The sequence below is a fragment of the Myodes glareolus genome, chromosome 3 (genome assembly GCF_982192425.1).
Source record: "Myodes glareolus chromosome 3, mMyoGla1.1, whole genome shotgun sequence".
Taxonomy (NCBI): domain Eukaryota; kingdom Metazoa; phylum Chordata; class Mammalia; order Rodentia; family Cricetidae; genus Myodes; species Myodes glareolus.
The window spans coordinates 78,606,243-78,622,043 of NC_142028.1; the positions used below are offsets into that span (position 1 = coordinate 78,606,243).

A 15,801-nucleotide genomic window follows, 5' to 3' on the forward strand; every position below is an offset into this window, starting at 1 on the left:
CACCTTCCCCTGAGCTTCCTATTACACCATGAGGCTCTCTTACATGAACCTCAGGAGAACACTTCTCATTCAAACCACATCCTTAGGTTTGTAGATCAGCTTATCTGAAGTTGGCCCTTGGAGTCACTTTTAACGACAAAGTGCAAATCCTTACTTGATGTTTTAGTTAGGGTTCCTGTTGCTGTGACAAAACAGTGTAACTAGAAGCAACTTGAAGAGAAAAGGGTTTGTTTCAGCTTTCAACTCTCGGGTCACACCCCGGCCCTGAGGGGAGTCAGGGCAGAAGCTCTGGGCAGGAACTCTGGAGGCAAGAACTGAAGAGGAAACCAAGGAGGAGTGCTGCTCACTGGTTTGTTCCCCATGGCTTGCTTAGCCTGCTTTCTTATACTCTAGGACCACCTGCCCAGGGATGGCTCCAATGCAGTGGGGAAGGGACTCTCGTTTCAATCACTAGTTAAGAAAATGTCCTACAGGCCTAATGAGTTACTAATTAGGAGTTAGTAATCACTAATTAAGAAAATTGCCTACAGGCCAATCCGATGGACGCATTTTTTCTCAACTGTGGCTCCCTCTTCTCATATAACGCTAGCTTAGAGTGTGGAGAACATAACCCTTTATTCTGAGTAGATGTCTGTCTTTGTGGTTGAGGTGTGTTTCTTGTAAACAGCAGACCGTTGGATCCTGTTATTGTATCCAATCTCTAAGTCTGTGCCTTTTTATCACTTAATTATCACTTAATATCAATTGAGTCCATTGATATTAAGTGATATTAATGACCAGTGGTTGTTGACTCTGGTTATTTTCCTTTTTTTTTTTTTTTGAGTAGTAGAGTGTGTGTGTTTCCCTTCTTTGAGTTGTGCTTGTAAAGGGTCGCTAGATGTCTGAGGTATTGTAGGCAGTGTTGAGAATGTTGGATTCCTTGGGTTGTGATTTTCCTTCTAATATTCTCTGTAAGGCTGGATTTGTAGCTATGTATTGTTCAAATTTGTTTTTATCCTGGAATATTTTGTTTTCACCATTGATAGTGAATGATAGCTTGGCTAGGTATAGTAGTCTGGGCTTGCATCCATGGTCTCTTTGTTTCTGCAGTACCTCTATCCAGGATCTTCTGGCTTTCATGGTTTCCATAGAGAAGTCCGGTGTAAGTCTGATTGGTTTACCTTTATAAGTTACTTGACCTTTTTCCTTTGCTGCTCTTAATATTCTTTATTTAATCTGAATGTTTTGTGTTTTGATTATTATATGGCGAGGGGATTTTTTTTTTGATGATCCAGTCTATTCAGTGTTCTGTATGCTTCTTGAACCTTTATAGGGATATCGTTCTTGAGGTTGGGAAAGTTTTCTTCTATAATTTTGTTGAATATATTTTCTGATCCTTTGATCTGCAATTCTCAGGATAGGTGATTTAGTGTTTTAGTGGGACTCTCTTATATTGCATTTTGAGTCCTTTTTGGAAAATATGTTTGTATCCTGAACAGGTGAACACAGCAATTCCCTGGAGGTCAACAATCATGAGAGTACTGTCCTTTCTAAGCCATCTTGCTGTTTCTTCAGAAGCACTAGGTTCCAGTATGAGAATCTTGGTCAGTGCCTGGTAGAATTTTGTTTTCTCATGTCACTAATTATTTAGTGTTTTAGTTACACTTTTCTGCCATGTGTTTATAATCATATACTGATAAGATCCACTGAGATGCTTTAGGGATTATCCTTAGGGGCTTATAGAGCACCCTGTGGTTCCCATAACAACCCCCTACCTATGCATGTGGCTCCCCTTGGGAACACAAGAAACATGTCCTCATTTAATAATTCCTATTATAGAGGATGTTGTAATCCCGAGTCCTGCCTGATTTTGGAGGACATGGACTTAAATATTGCCTGTTCTTTGTGTCCCTCTGTCCCCCAGTGGCATAGGGAATCAAGCTGTTGGTCTTAAACATCTCAAAAGACAATAATGGCCGCTACTTCTGTGTAATATTTAGACAAAACTTAGAAAGAAAGCAAAAAAATCATTTTAAATAAAATTTTAAAACTCAGTTTCTCAAGCAGTTAAAACCTTAACAAACAATATAAAATATAGGTAATTCTCTAATCAAACATAATTTATGTTTCTCTAAACCAGTACTTGTAAAAATGTCCTAGGAGGGGACAAATATTTTTTGCTGTTGCTTTGTTTTTCGAGTTTTAAGGGTCTCGACATGTAACTATGGCTGCCCTGGAAGTCACTCTGTAGACCAGGCTGACCTTGAACTCAAAGACCCACCTCTTCTGCCTTCCGAGTGCTGGGATTAAAGGCATAAGGCACCACACGCAGCCCTGAGAACCTTGTAGGCTATAGGTCTATTTAAATCGTTCACCTGGTCTTGATTTAATTTTGGTATGTGGTACCTATCCAGAAAACTCTCCATTTCTTTTACATTTTTTCAATTTTGTGGAGTGCAGGTTTTTGTAGTATTATCTAATGATTCTCTGTATTTCCTTGGTTCTGTTGTTATGTCCACCTTTTCGTTTCTGATTTTGTTCATTTAAATGTTCTCTCTCTGCCTTTTGATTAGTTGGGATAAGGGTTTGTCTATCGTGTTGATTTTCTCAAAGAACTGCCTCTTTGTTTAATTGATTCTTTGTATTGTCTTCTTTGTTTCTAATTTTATTGATTTTAGCCCTCAATTTGATTATTTCCTGTTGTCTGCTCCTCCTGGGTGAGTCTGCTTGTTTTTGTTCTAGAGCTTTCAGGTGTGCTGTTAAGTCACAAGTGTCAGATTTCTCCACTTTCTTTATGTATGCTCTTAGTGCTATAAATTTTCCTCTTAGGACTACTTTCATAGTGTCCTATAGGTTTGGGTTTGTTGTGCCTTCATTTTCATTGAATTCTAGAAAGTCTTTAATTTCTTCCTTTATTTCTTCCTTGACCCAGGGGTGATTCATGAGTACTGCTCAATTTCCATGAGTTTGTAGGCTTTCTACAATTAGTGTTGTTGAATTCTAACTTTAAACCATGGTGATCCAATAAGACACGGGGGTTATTCCAATTTTTTTTGTATCTGTTGAGTTTTGCTTTGCTTCTGAGTATGTGATCAGTTTTAGAGAAGGTTCCATGAGGTGCTGAGAAGAAGGTATATTCTTCTGTTTGGGTGAAATGTTCTATAGATGTTAAGTTCATTTGAGTCATGACATCTGTTAGTTTTCTTATTTCTCTGTTAAGTTTCTGTCTGATTGACCTATCCCTTAGGGAGAGTGGGGTGTTGAAGTCTTCTGCTATTAGTGTTTGGGGTTTGGCGTGCGATTTAAACTTTAATAATGTTTCTTTTATATATGTAGTTGTTCTTATACTTGGGGCATAAATGTTCAGAACTGAGACTTTGTCTTGATTGATTTTTCCTATGATGTGTATTAAGTGTCCTTCTCCATCTCTTCTGATTGATTTTAGTTTAAAGTTTATTTTGTTAGATATTAGGATAGCTGCACCCGCTTATTTCAGGTCCATTTGATTGGAAAATCTTTTCCCAACCCTTCACTCTGAGGTAATGCCTGTCTTTGAGGTTGAGGTGTGTTTCATGTATACAGCAGAAGGATGGATCCTGCTTTCATATCCATTCTGTTAGCCTGTGTCTTTTTATAGGAGAATTGAGTCCATTGATATTAAGAGATATTAATGACCAGTGATTGTTAATTCCTGTTATTTTCGTTTGTGTGTTTCCCTTCTTTGGAGTTTTTTGGTCTATTCCCTGTGTTTTTGTGGGTGAAATTAGCTTCCTTGGGTTGAAGTTTTCCTTCCAGTACTTTTTGTAGGGCTGTATTTGTGAATAGGTATTGTTTAAATCTCGTTTTGTCATGGAATATCTTGTTTTCTTCATCAATGGTGATTGAAAGCTTTGCTGGATATAGTAGTCTGGGCTTGCATTCGTGGTCTCTTAGTGTCTGTACCACATCTGTTCAGGACCTTCTGGCTTTCAGGTTTTCCATTGAGAAGTCGTCTGTAATTCTGATAGGTCTGCCTTTATATGTTATTTGGCCTTTTTCCTTTGCAGCTCTTAATATTATTTCTTTATTCTGTATGTTTTTCATTTTGATTACTTTGTGGCAAGGGGACTTTTTTTTTTTTTTGGCCCAGACTATTTGGTGTTCTGTAAGCTTCTTGTACCTTCATAGACATATCCTCCTTTAGGTTGGGAAAGTTTTCTTCTATGATTTTGTTGAATATATTTTCTGTGTCTTAGAGTTGGAGTTCTTTTACCTTCTCTTATTCCTATTATTCTTAGGTTTGGTCTTTTCATGGTGTCCCAGATTTCCTGGATGTTTTGTGTCAAGAACTTGTTGGATTGGGCTGGGAAGATTGCTCAGTGGTTAAGAGCACTGACTGCTCTTCCAGAGAACCGAGGGTTCAATTCCCAGCACCCACATGGCAGCTCGCAACTGTCTGGAACTACAATTCCAGGGGATCTGACACCCTCACACAGACATGCATCTGGATTAAACCCCAATGTACATAAAATTAAAGTAAAATAAAATAAAAAGAATTTGTTGGATTTAACTTTTTCTTTGACCTTTATTTCCTCTATCGTATCTTCAACACCTGAGATTCTCTCTTCCATCTCTTGATTGGTTGTGTAGTTTCTGTTCATTTACCCAGATTTTCCATTTCCAGAATTCCCTCAGTTTGTGTTTTCTTTATTGCCTTATTTCCATTGTCAAGTCTTAAACTGTTTGAACTGTTTGCTTCACCTGTTTGATTGTTTTTCTTGGCTTTCTTGGGACTCTTTAAGAGATTTATTGATTTCTTCCAATTTTTTTGTTTGTCTTTTTCTCCATTTCTTTAAAGGAATTTTCCATTTCCTCTTTATGTGTCTTCATCATCCTCATAAAGTTATACTGAAAATAGTTTTCTTCTGTTTCCTCTGGGTTAGGATGTATGACCACTGGCTTCTAGTGTTATTGTGTTGCTTCTTAGGTTGTTGAATAAATTTTTGATTGGTGCCTACCCATTTCTTCCTCCAGTTGGTGCCAGCAGTGTCTTTGTCTCTTGGTACAAACCTTGCAGTTGGTGTCTGTGTCTTTGGGAGCTGCTCTTGGTCTGCTCTGTGCAGTCGCAGTCTGTGCTTCAGAGTTCCTCTGAGGTTGCGGAGAATGGGTGGATTTAGGGGGTGGGGTGGGACTTGTATCTTACAGGGTCTGATCAATGAGGTGGGGGTGTTGGAGCAGTCTGCCTGCAGGAAATGTGCCTGCTGGCTTGCTAATGAAGCTGAGGCAGGTTGGGGAGGAACCCAGGGTTTTGCCCCAATGCCCAGCACTTGGCGGTTGGTCAGCTCTGTGCAGTCACAGCCTGTGCTTCACAGGTCTTCTGAGGTCCCAGCCAATAAATTCCTACTTGAACTTTTTAAAGGGAGTGTCCTGGTAAGCTTTAACTGTCAATCTGACAGCCATCTGAGAAGGGAATGTTAATTGAAGGACTGCCAAAACAGATTGGCCTGTGGGCATGTCTGTGGGAAGTTGTTTTGCTTGTTCATTGATGCAGGAGGTCTCATCCTGATATGGGTATATTCTCCCTGGGCAGGTGGCCCTGAGCTGTATAAGGAAGTTAGCTGAGCCAGCAAGTGCTTCACTATGACACCCTTGGCCTCTCAGTTACTAGAATCTTCCCTCAGAGGAGTTACTGTTTGTGATCATTTTACCTCACTCTGCTTCTGAAGGGTGTCTTCTTTTAATGCTTGTACTTTCAGCTGACTACTGTCTCAGACCATGGAGTTCTGATTGCCACCACTACTCTGCACTAGCTAGGGTGATGCCAGTCACCCCAGCACAGAGCACCCCCACCACCATAAACCCCTGCTCTGCTGCCTGCTGATCCATGTGCTCCTGTGGGAGACCCTCATCAAAGACCCTGTATCCCAGCCTGATAAACATTAAATTTTCTAATTCTTGAAGATTGATACAGCTTCTACCATTGAATCTCAGAATCTCTTGTCGCTCAGCCTTCTTTGTTTTCTGCCTGCTCTGCTTGCTCCCTCTTGCCATTAGATTCAGTTTTTGAGGAATTCAAGTGTTGTGAAATTTTTTTTTTACACTGTGAAGATGTGTTGCTTTCATTGGTTTAATAAAGGGCTAAAGGTCCAATAGCTAGGCAGGAAGAAGCTAGGCGAGACATGCAGAGAGGGAGAGAACTCTGGGATGAAGAGGGTGGAGTCATCAGGAGACACTGGGAGAAGCAAGATAAGCATACTGTGCTGAGGAAAGGTACCAAGCTACGTGATAGAATGTGGATAAGAAATGTGGATTAATTTAAGTTCTAAGAGCTAGTTAGTAATAAGCCTAAGCTATTGGCTAAGCATTTATAATTAACAAGTCTCTGTGTGGTTATTGGGAAGCTGGCTGGCAGGACAGAAAATTCTGCCTACATTCAGTTATTTTCTGGATATGGGTAATATTAAGATATTGTTTTATGCTATTCTACTCTTTTTTAAAACATCTGGTTCTTCAGTTGGATTATGGCCCTCCCTCTTTCAACCCAAGCATTCTTATTTAAAAGTTCCTTCCCAAATCTCTATCCTGGGTCAGAGGGTCATCTGACTCTGTGACAGGCAAGGAGAGAGCAAAGCAGAAAAGCCCAGGAAAAGGCACTATATATAAGACTATTATGCAAACTTTCTGTATCTCAATATTTGGAAACTCATTTGGGTATGGTTTTTTAAAACTGTGAAATCTGCACCAAAAGTTAACTTGAAACTTGTAGCAAAAGGGCTGATAGTTAAAAATATACAGTGTGCTGTGTATGGAACTTGGAAGCAACTCTTGCTTGTGCTTTTTGAAGAAAAAGCAGTTGACTGCCTGATAGGCTCACCTTGGTGTAAATAACAACCGTGTGGCTTTCTACCATCTTGGCTGATGACTTATTTCATCAAGATGGAAATAACCATGAGCAACCATGAGGCTAACAGACATCTTTACTAAGGTCAAGGAGAGAACATGTCAAGAGGACTTGGTTGATATGATCATGTGGTATAAAATCACTTAGGCAACCACCCCACTACCACCAAAGCAAAATAATCTGGGTCATAAAGGAAAAGAATGGACTGAGGCCTCTAACCAGTATCAATCTCTTTACTCTTGGTCCCCATGAATCACCATCCTCTTAACTGCAATAACAGGCCCCCTCCTTCCTTTGCTTCTGAGTATTACCATAAGCCCTTGTATCATAAATTGACTATTTATGTATATAAAAAGGAGAATGAACATAGTTAAGATATTAACTTTACAAACCCTATCGACTCAATATCAACCTTTACCCAACATGTTTGTGAATCAATGATTTGATTCATAAGAGCCAGAGCCAGCAGGGAATGTAGCAGTTAAAGTGACTTCATTTTTGACCAAAGCAACCATCTTAGAGGCCTGAGGCCAGTCCTGTCAGCAATTTGAGACTGTTAAACTAATGTTCAGCCAGAAATGTTGACCATTAACAAATCCCATTACTCCTTCCTCACAATGAATAACTGTTGTGAGATGATAAAGTAACTGCTTATTTAATTTCTGTAAACTCCATCAATTGCCTCTGGCAAAAGACCTGGGATGTTTTCTCACACCTGCAAAAGTACATGTCTGTAGAAATGAAGTAGTTGTGTGACTGTGGCTTTCGGCTTTAAAAACCCTTCTCCCAGAAATGGCGCTACCCCTTGCTCCTCACTGCAAGGAGTAAACTAGCCAGGTTAATGCTAGAGAGCTAACCCTGGTGGCAAACATAGGAGAAAGCTGGCAGACTGACCAACCCTGCCACTATCCAAGCCCAGAACCAGGGTTATGTGTTAACCCACCCCAACATCCACCCCATCTGTGATGTCCTGGAGCACAAGAAGGGACGAGGGTTGTCAGTCCTGCAGACCCAGGGCTGCAGGCTCTCTATGACACAGTGCAGCAAAGGGATGTCCAGGAAGAGTCCCAGTGAGGGCCCAGCATCGATGGTGTAGCAGGGACCAGTGCCTTGAACCAGACCAGCGATTCCTTGGGATGAATGCCTGCCTGTAAAAGTGTATGGATAAAAGGGTCGACTGTGGAACTCACTGTATCACAGTGCAGCTTCTATCACAAAACTTCTCCCTTTCTTCTCTTAAATTTTATTTTGCTTTGTTTTGTGGGGGTGGGGGAAGGTAGATGGCTGAGATAGGGAGACATGATGTGGAGATATGATGTGAAAGGCAGAAAGAATAAATAAAAAAGTTTTTAAAAAGCAAAAGGCAAAACAAAACAAAAGACTTCTCCCAGCTTCAGTCAGGGTAGCAGACTCCAATCAGACTAAGGAGGCTGTAGTCAGTTGCAGCTTAAATAAGATTTCACAAATTAAAACTGGATAAAGTTCATGCTGCCTTCCAGTATTCTCCAACTCCACAACAGTAACACTCTGTGAAAGAGCGAGCAGGCTCATCTTGGGTTCCTGCCCTGAATTTCCTCAATGACAGACTTTAGCTTGTGAACGGAAGTAAACTTGTTCTCCCTAAATTGCTTTTCATCATGATATTTATCATAACAATGGAATGATAGGTGAAAAGGAGGAAGGTTTTATCTTTGCTTGTGGTTTTGGGCATTAGTCCATCATGGCCTTAGGGACATGGTGGTTTCTTCTCTAGTAACAGAAGCTAGTGGTAAGGCTTGTTTCGTCCAAGCAGACCATAAAGCAAATGCAGGGCTGGTCTATGACTTTTATAGGTCACCTCTATAGCTCTATGCCCACCAGTTAAAGCCTCATGTTCTACACCCTCTTAAAATAATGGCACCAGTCGACCAGCTACCACATATTCAAGCAAATTAATCTATGTAGGACATCTCCATCTAAAAGATAAGAACTTATAAAGTATACATCAAAGAATTATTTAGGAGGGATCACGAACCCGATTTCGGCCAAAGAATAGGAGGAAAGGTTATAGGGGTTTAGTGAGACAGAATACGAACGAAACTAAGCACTTACTCTTTATTTTTTTTATCCTTTGGTGTTCAGGTACCGTATATAATGCCCATGTGGTTGAAGCGCAAAGAAACTCAGAGAGTATGGGTGACCCCTGATATCTACAAATTTCTGAAGAGACCAACTAAGCAAAGAGCTCAGACTTTGGATACGGGAGGTAATAAGCTCTGATTGCCGGTTTTTCAGATGAAAGCATCCTTAAACATTCCTCGGGTTTTTAGCTTTATATTATTGTCCCTGTGAGTAAGACACTATTTTGCATTTCTTTTTTATTATTACTTTTTTGGGAGATTATAACTAAATTACATCATTTCCCTCTTCTTTCTTCCCTCCAACACTTACCATGTATGTTCCCCATTCTCTTTCAAATTTATGACTTCTTTTAATTATTGAAACACACACACACACACAAACCTAGATATATAAATATATCATGCCCACTCTGTATAATGTTATTGGTATAGATACATGCTTTCAGGACTTACCAATTGCTGTGCTCTTCCCTAGAGAAGATACCTCCCTCCCATGTTAGCATGTCTATTGGTGTCATCCTTGTCCTGGTCTTGTTTAGGCAATTATACTGGTGAGACTGCATGTAGCTTCTCTGACATTTCTAAAAGACACAGTCTCTTAGCAAACATCCTGGTCCTCTATTTCTTGTAATCTTTCTGCCCCTTTACCCACAATGATCCTGGAACCTGAGTTGTAGATGTATCAGTGAGGACTAGACTTCACAAGTCTGCATTTGATCAGGTTTATTTCTAATGGTCCATCCTTGTTAGTGTTTCACTAGTTTTGCATTTCTTCATTATTTTTTGAAATTATAATATATCTACATCACTTATAAAGTAAAATTTTCTTGATGCAGGGTGAGAAATACATTTATCTGTGGGTATAAAGATAAATGTTTGGAATGTAGTTAGAGATTATGTGGGTTTAGTAAAGTGGCAGTAGTAGGTTCTCCACCAAGATCCGTCATGACTTCACTAGCCCTGGGTAGTTTCCAGTATCAGGCAAGGCATGATTTCCCTCTTGTTGAATAAGCCCCAAATTCAGTTAGAGAATTGTTGATTACTACCAAGGTATGTGTGTATGCCACTATTGCACCCTACTGGTCCCTGTGATTCATGGGCACCATAGCTGGGTAAGATTATTGGTTGCTGCCTCCTTTGAAAGCTTGCAAGACAGTTTCTGGTACTGTGAAAGCGAGTCCTCAGGCTTTCAAGTCAGATCCAGCTCAATCCTCTGGGCCTTGTGTCCAAAGTGCATGGTGTCTGCAGCAAAACAAACTTACTTTCTTCCTGTTTGAAGGAGGGGTGGGGATCAGACCATGGTCAACATCAATAGCCTGTAATGGTTGGGGAATCTCTTCAACAACCCTGACCTATGGCTCAAATGAGGGTTTCTTACACTTAGCGTTTTGTTAGATAGCTAATGTTGTCTTTTTAAGTTTAATGAATAACACCTTAAGGTGTATCCGTGGTAGCTGTATTAATGACTCTTTTCACAATAAAGTTTCTACTTTAGAGACCTATTTTCTTCTTCCTTTTTTTCAATGTGCATTGGAGTTTTGCCTGCATGTATGTCTGTCTGTGTGAGGGTGTCAAATCCCCTAGAACTGGAGTTACAGACATTTGTGAGTTGCCATGTGGGTGCTGGAAATTGAACCCTGGTCCTCTGGAAGAGCAGTCAGTTCTCTTAACCACTGAGAGATCTTTCCAGCCCCACAGACCTATTTTCTATTACATTTTCATGTTTCTTTGGGGGGAAAGTTTTTTTCTAAACCAATATTCTCCTGTTAAACCTCAGTAATTGGGGGATTGGTCCTGCCATGGAAATGTTTTTCACTTTAAAATCTAATTACAGCATATATTTTCTTTGGAGATGAAAAAACAAGAGAGCAGTTTTTGCAACTGGTGTGCTGGGTCAGACACAGGTTCCTAGTTATGTGGATGCAGAACGGTAGTGGGGAGATCACTTGTTTGCTCCTGGCTGCTCAGCCACGAAATAACCACACAGAAACTGTTTTAATTACAACACTGCTTGACCTAATAGTTTTGCATATTTCTAGCTCACGCTTATCTCTTAAATTAACCCATTTCTATTATTTTATATTTTATCATGAGGCTCGTGGCCTACTGGCAAGGTTCCGAATGTGTCTGCTTGCGTCTTTCTCTTCTGGCAGCTCCGTGGTGTCTCTTTGACTCTGCCTACTTACTCTCTCTCTCTCTCTCTCTCTCTCTCTCTCTCTCTCTCTCTCTCTCTCTCTCACACACACACACACACACACATATATATATATATATATATACATACATACATACATACATACATACATACATATATGTATGTGTCTTCCAGCCTGACTATATTCTGTTAAGTCATTGGCTGACTATATTCTGTTAAGTCACTGGCCAAAAGTAGCTTCTTTATTCATTAACTAATAAAAGCAACACATATACAGAAAGACTTCACACACCATTTCCCCTTTTCTGTTTGAATAAAAAGGAAGGTTTTAACTTTAACATAGCAAGACGACATATAACAAAACAGGTATCAAGCAATAATTACAGTTGCAATATTTATATCTATTTGATCTTTTATTATAACTAAGGAAAACTATAATTATAACTCTCTATTCTTCAACTCCATAGAAGACTCCAGAAGGATATACTATTACCTAAGTAAACGGGAGCTGCATTGTAAGCAACTTCCAAAACTCCAGAATTGATAAAGACATCTCACTGCCTGGAGAGTCACCCAAAGTTTTGCTGTATCTTTGGGGCATCCAATCTTCAGTCCACAGGCCCCTAGTGTCTTTTCTATGAAGCAGGAAATTTGAAAGTTCTGCCTTGTAATGGCAAAGTCCATCAGTTGTTTTCTTCTGTGTTTTCTTCTGTGTCCACAGAATGTATGACGGACAACAAAGGCCATGCTGATGCCAGAGGTCTGAGATGTCACCTGGGCCCATGTTGGTATCCAAGTGCCACACTTTTGCTGGAGCCTTATCTATCAGAGAGGTCTGTGCTGCCACCTAAGACCCACCCAGGTGACATCCCAGACTGGGACATGTTAGTGCCTAAAAACGCTGCCACCAGGGCCACACCAATCTGAGCAGCCTGTGCTGCCACCTGGGGCCATGGTATTGTTAGAGCCAGGCTGCTGCCAAGGGAAATGTCTGTGATCCTACCACAGCCAGGGTTTGAGCTGATGTCCATGGCTTCTGTTGTCATCAAAGGACATGTCAATGCCAGAGCTCTATACCACCACTTGGGGCCATGTTGGTGTCTGAGGGCCACTCTGCTGTGGGTACTGTGCCAATCTGAGTGGCCTGTGCTGCCACTTGGGGCCACTTGGTGACATCCAAGCCTGGGCTGCTGCCTAGAACTATGTCTGGGTCTATGGCTCTACCAAAGTCGAAATCTGTGATGTCTGTGGCTTGTGGTACCTCCAAAGGCCACACAGATGCCTGGGATCTAGGCCATATCCTGTGGTCACATTGGTATCTGAAGACTATACTGCCACTGGAGCCATGGTGTTGACTGGGCCAAGGCTGTTGTTGAGAGCCATGTCTGGGTATGTGGCCCTACTGTAGCCAAGGTCTGTGTTGATGTCCATGGCTCCTTATATAATTGAAGGCAATGCCAATGCCAGGGGTCTGAGCCACTACCTGTGGCCATGTTGGTGTTTGAGGACCTTGCTGCCACAGGGGCTATGCTAATCCACGTGACCCACCAGTCATATGGGGACAAGCCTGGGCTACTGCTGGACGATGTCTAGGTCCATGGACCATATCTGGGTCCATGGCCCAACAGCAGTCAGGGTCTGTGGATGGACTCTTAAAAGAAATTCCACACTAGCTCAGAATTGAGAAACAGATGGTTATTTATTTAAGGGTAGACTCACAAATCCGAATCCTCTGTTTGAATGGAGATCAGAAAACAAATCCTACAACTGAAACAGAGAGGCTGAAAAAGAGGCTGGACGCATGCCCTACATTGGCATCTACAGTATAAGAGGCCATGCCCCAGTGGGCAGGTAACCACTGGCTGTAAGACTTCCTACACCGCCTCCCCCTTTTGTTTAAATAAAAGAGTTCTAAGCCTAATACAAAATTATATACAATAAGTACAATATATTCAATAATTATCCTATTCTAACTAGTTTGTCTTATATAATAAATACCTTGGCTGTGAGAGGAAAGTAACTGTAACTATCTAGTCTTCAATCTCATCGAAGATCTGAGAAGGGAAATAGTATGACTTCAGTAAGCAGGAAGTACAATCAAGCAACTTCCAAAAATGTGCAACAAATGACAGAAACAACTGGCTACCTGGGCAATTGCCCAAGTCTCATTAGCAATGTTGAAGCAATCAACTTTAGCTAAGGCCTAGAATAACTGAAGCCTTTATTATGTTTAGGTATGTTCCTTGTATCCCTGTGCTCTCCAAGACCTTTATCATGGAGAGATGTTGTATTTTGTCAAATGCTTTTTCGGCATCTAATGAGATGATAGTGTGGTTTCTATTTTTCAGCTTGTTTATATGGTGGATTACATTGACAGATTTTTTTATGTTGAACCATTCCTGCATCTTTGGACAGAGACCGACTTGGTCATGGTGGATGATGGTTCTAATGAATTCTTGGATTCGATTTGCTAGTATTTTATTTAGTATTTTTGCATCAATGTTCATGAGTGAGATTGGTCTGTGATTATCTTTCTTAGTATTGTCTTTCTGTGGTTTGGGTATCAGGGCAATTGTAGCCTCATAAAAAGAGTTTGGCAATGTTCCCTCTGTTTCTATTGTGTGGAATAATTTGAGGAGTATTGGTATTAGTTCCTCTTTGAAAATCTTGTAGAAATCTGAGCTGAAATCATATGGTCCTGGGCTTTTCTTTTTGGTTGGGAGACTTTTGATAACTGTTTCTACTTCTTTTGCAGTTATAGGTCTGTTTAATTTGCTTATCTGGTCTTCATTTAATTGTGGTAAGTGAAATTTATTCAGAAAGTTGTCCATTTCCTTTAAGTTTTCCAATTTTGTGGAGTACAAGTTTTCAAAATATGACCTGATGATCCTCTGTATTTCCTCCATGTCTGTTGTTATGTCCCCCTTTTCATTTCTGATTTTGTTAATTTGAATCTCTCTCTCTGCCTTTTGGCTAGTTTGGATAAAGGTTTGTCTATTTTGTTGATTTTCTAAAAAGAACCAACTTTTTGTCTCATTGATTCTTTATATTGTTTTCTTTGTTTCTATTTTGTTGATTTCAGCTCTCAATTTGATTATTTCCTAACATCTAGTTCTCTTAGGTAAGTTTGCTTCTTTTTGTTCTAAAGTTTTCAAATGTTCTGTTAATTGACTAGTGTGGGATTTTTCCAGCTTCTTATTTAGGCATTTATTGCTATGAACTTGCCTCTTAACACTGCTTTCATTGTGTCCCATAAATTTGGATATGTTGTATGGTAATTTTCATTGAATTTTAGGAAGTCTTTAATTCCCCCCTTTATTTCTTCCTTGATCCATTGGTGATTTAGGTGAGCATTGTTTAATTTCCATGTGTTTGTAGGTTTTCTGGAATTGGTATTACTGTTTACTTCTAGCTTTAAACCATGGTGATCTGATAAGGTACATTGGGTTATTCCATTTTTTTGTTATTTGTTGAGGTTTGTTTTGTTACCTAGTATGTGTCAATTTTGGAGAAGGTTCCATGAGGTGCTGAGAAGAAGGTATATTCTTTTCTGATTGGATAGAATATTCTATAGATGTCTGTGAAGTCCATTTGAATCATAACATCTGTTAGTTCTCTTATTTCGTTGTTCTTTTTTTGTCTGATTAACCCGTTCAGTGGTGAGAGGGGAGTGTTGACGTCTCCCACTATTAGTGTGTGGGGTTTAACATATGATTTAAGCTTTAGAAGTGTTTCTTTGACATAGGAGGGTGCCCTTGTATTTGGGGCATAGATGTTCAGTATTGGAATTTCCTCTTGATGGATTTTTCCTGTGACTAATATGAAATGTCCTTCTTTGTCTCTTTTGACTGATTTTTAGCTTGAAGTCTATTTTATTAGATATTAGGATAGCTACACTAGCTTGTTTCTTAGGTCCATTTGATTGGTATAATTTTTCCCAACCTTTTACTCTGAGATGATGTCTGTCTTTGAGGTTGAGATGCTTTTCTTGTATGAAGAAGAGGGTTGATTCTGTTTTCGTATCCAATCTGTTAGCCTGTGCCTTTTTTATAGATGTGTCGGGTCCATTTACATTAAGGGATATTAATGATCAGTGGTTGCTATCTCCTGTTAATTTAGTTTTCATCATTGGTGATGTTAATTTGTACATTTTTTTTCCTTCGGGATTTGCTGTAATGAGATCTTCAGTTGTCTGTGCTTTTGTTGGTGTATCCATCTTCCTTGGGTTGGAGTTTTCCTTCTAATATTTTGTGTAGGGCTGGGTTTGTGGCTAGGTATTGGTGAAATCTATATTTGCCATAGAATATCTTGTTTTGTCCTTCTATGGTGATCAACAGTTTTGCTGGGTATAGTAGTCTGGGCTGGCATCTGTGGTCTCTTAATGTCTGCATAATGCTTGACCATGATCATGACCATGGCTTTCATTGTCTCCACTGAGAAGTCAGGTGTAATTCTGATAGGTCTACCTTCATATGTTACTTGGCCTTTTTCCTTTGCAGCTCTTAATATTCTTTCTTTACTCTGTATGTTTAGTGTTTTGATTATTATGTGGCAAGACAACCTTTTTTGGTGATCCAGTCTATTTGGTGTTCTGTAAGCTTCTTGTATCTTCATAGGTATATCTTTCTTTAGGTAGGGAAAGTTTACTTCTATGATTTTGTTAAATA

The 15,801-nt window shown here is 39.9% G+C and overlaps 1 protein-coding gene across 3 annotated transcripts in view; it reads left to right on the forward strand.

Moving 5' to 3' along the window:
* Positions 1 to 205: 205 nt before the first annotated feature.
* Cyp4x1 (cytochrome P450 family 4 subfamily X member 1) overlaps positions 206 to 15,801 on the forward strand; it is an 81,052-nt gene continuing 65,456 nt past the window's right edge. Inside the window, exons 1-2 of one of the 3 annotated variants that reach the window (XM_087904723.1) lie at positions 206 to 349; positions 8,981 to 9,104. The gene's annotated coding sequence lies outside the window, so the exon portion shown is untranslated. Of the gene's footprint in view, positions 350 to 630; positions 649 to 7,897; positions 8,018 to 8,980; positions 9,105 to 15,801 lie in introns of those variants that run through there. The other 2 variants (XM_087904725.1, XM_087904724.1) reach the window with 2 other exon arrangements.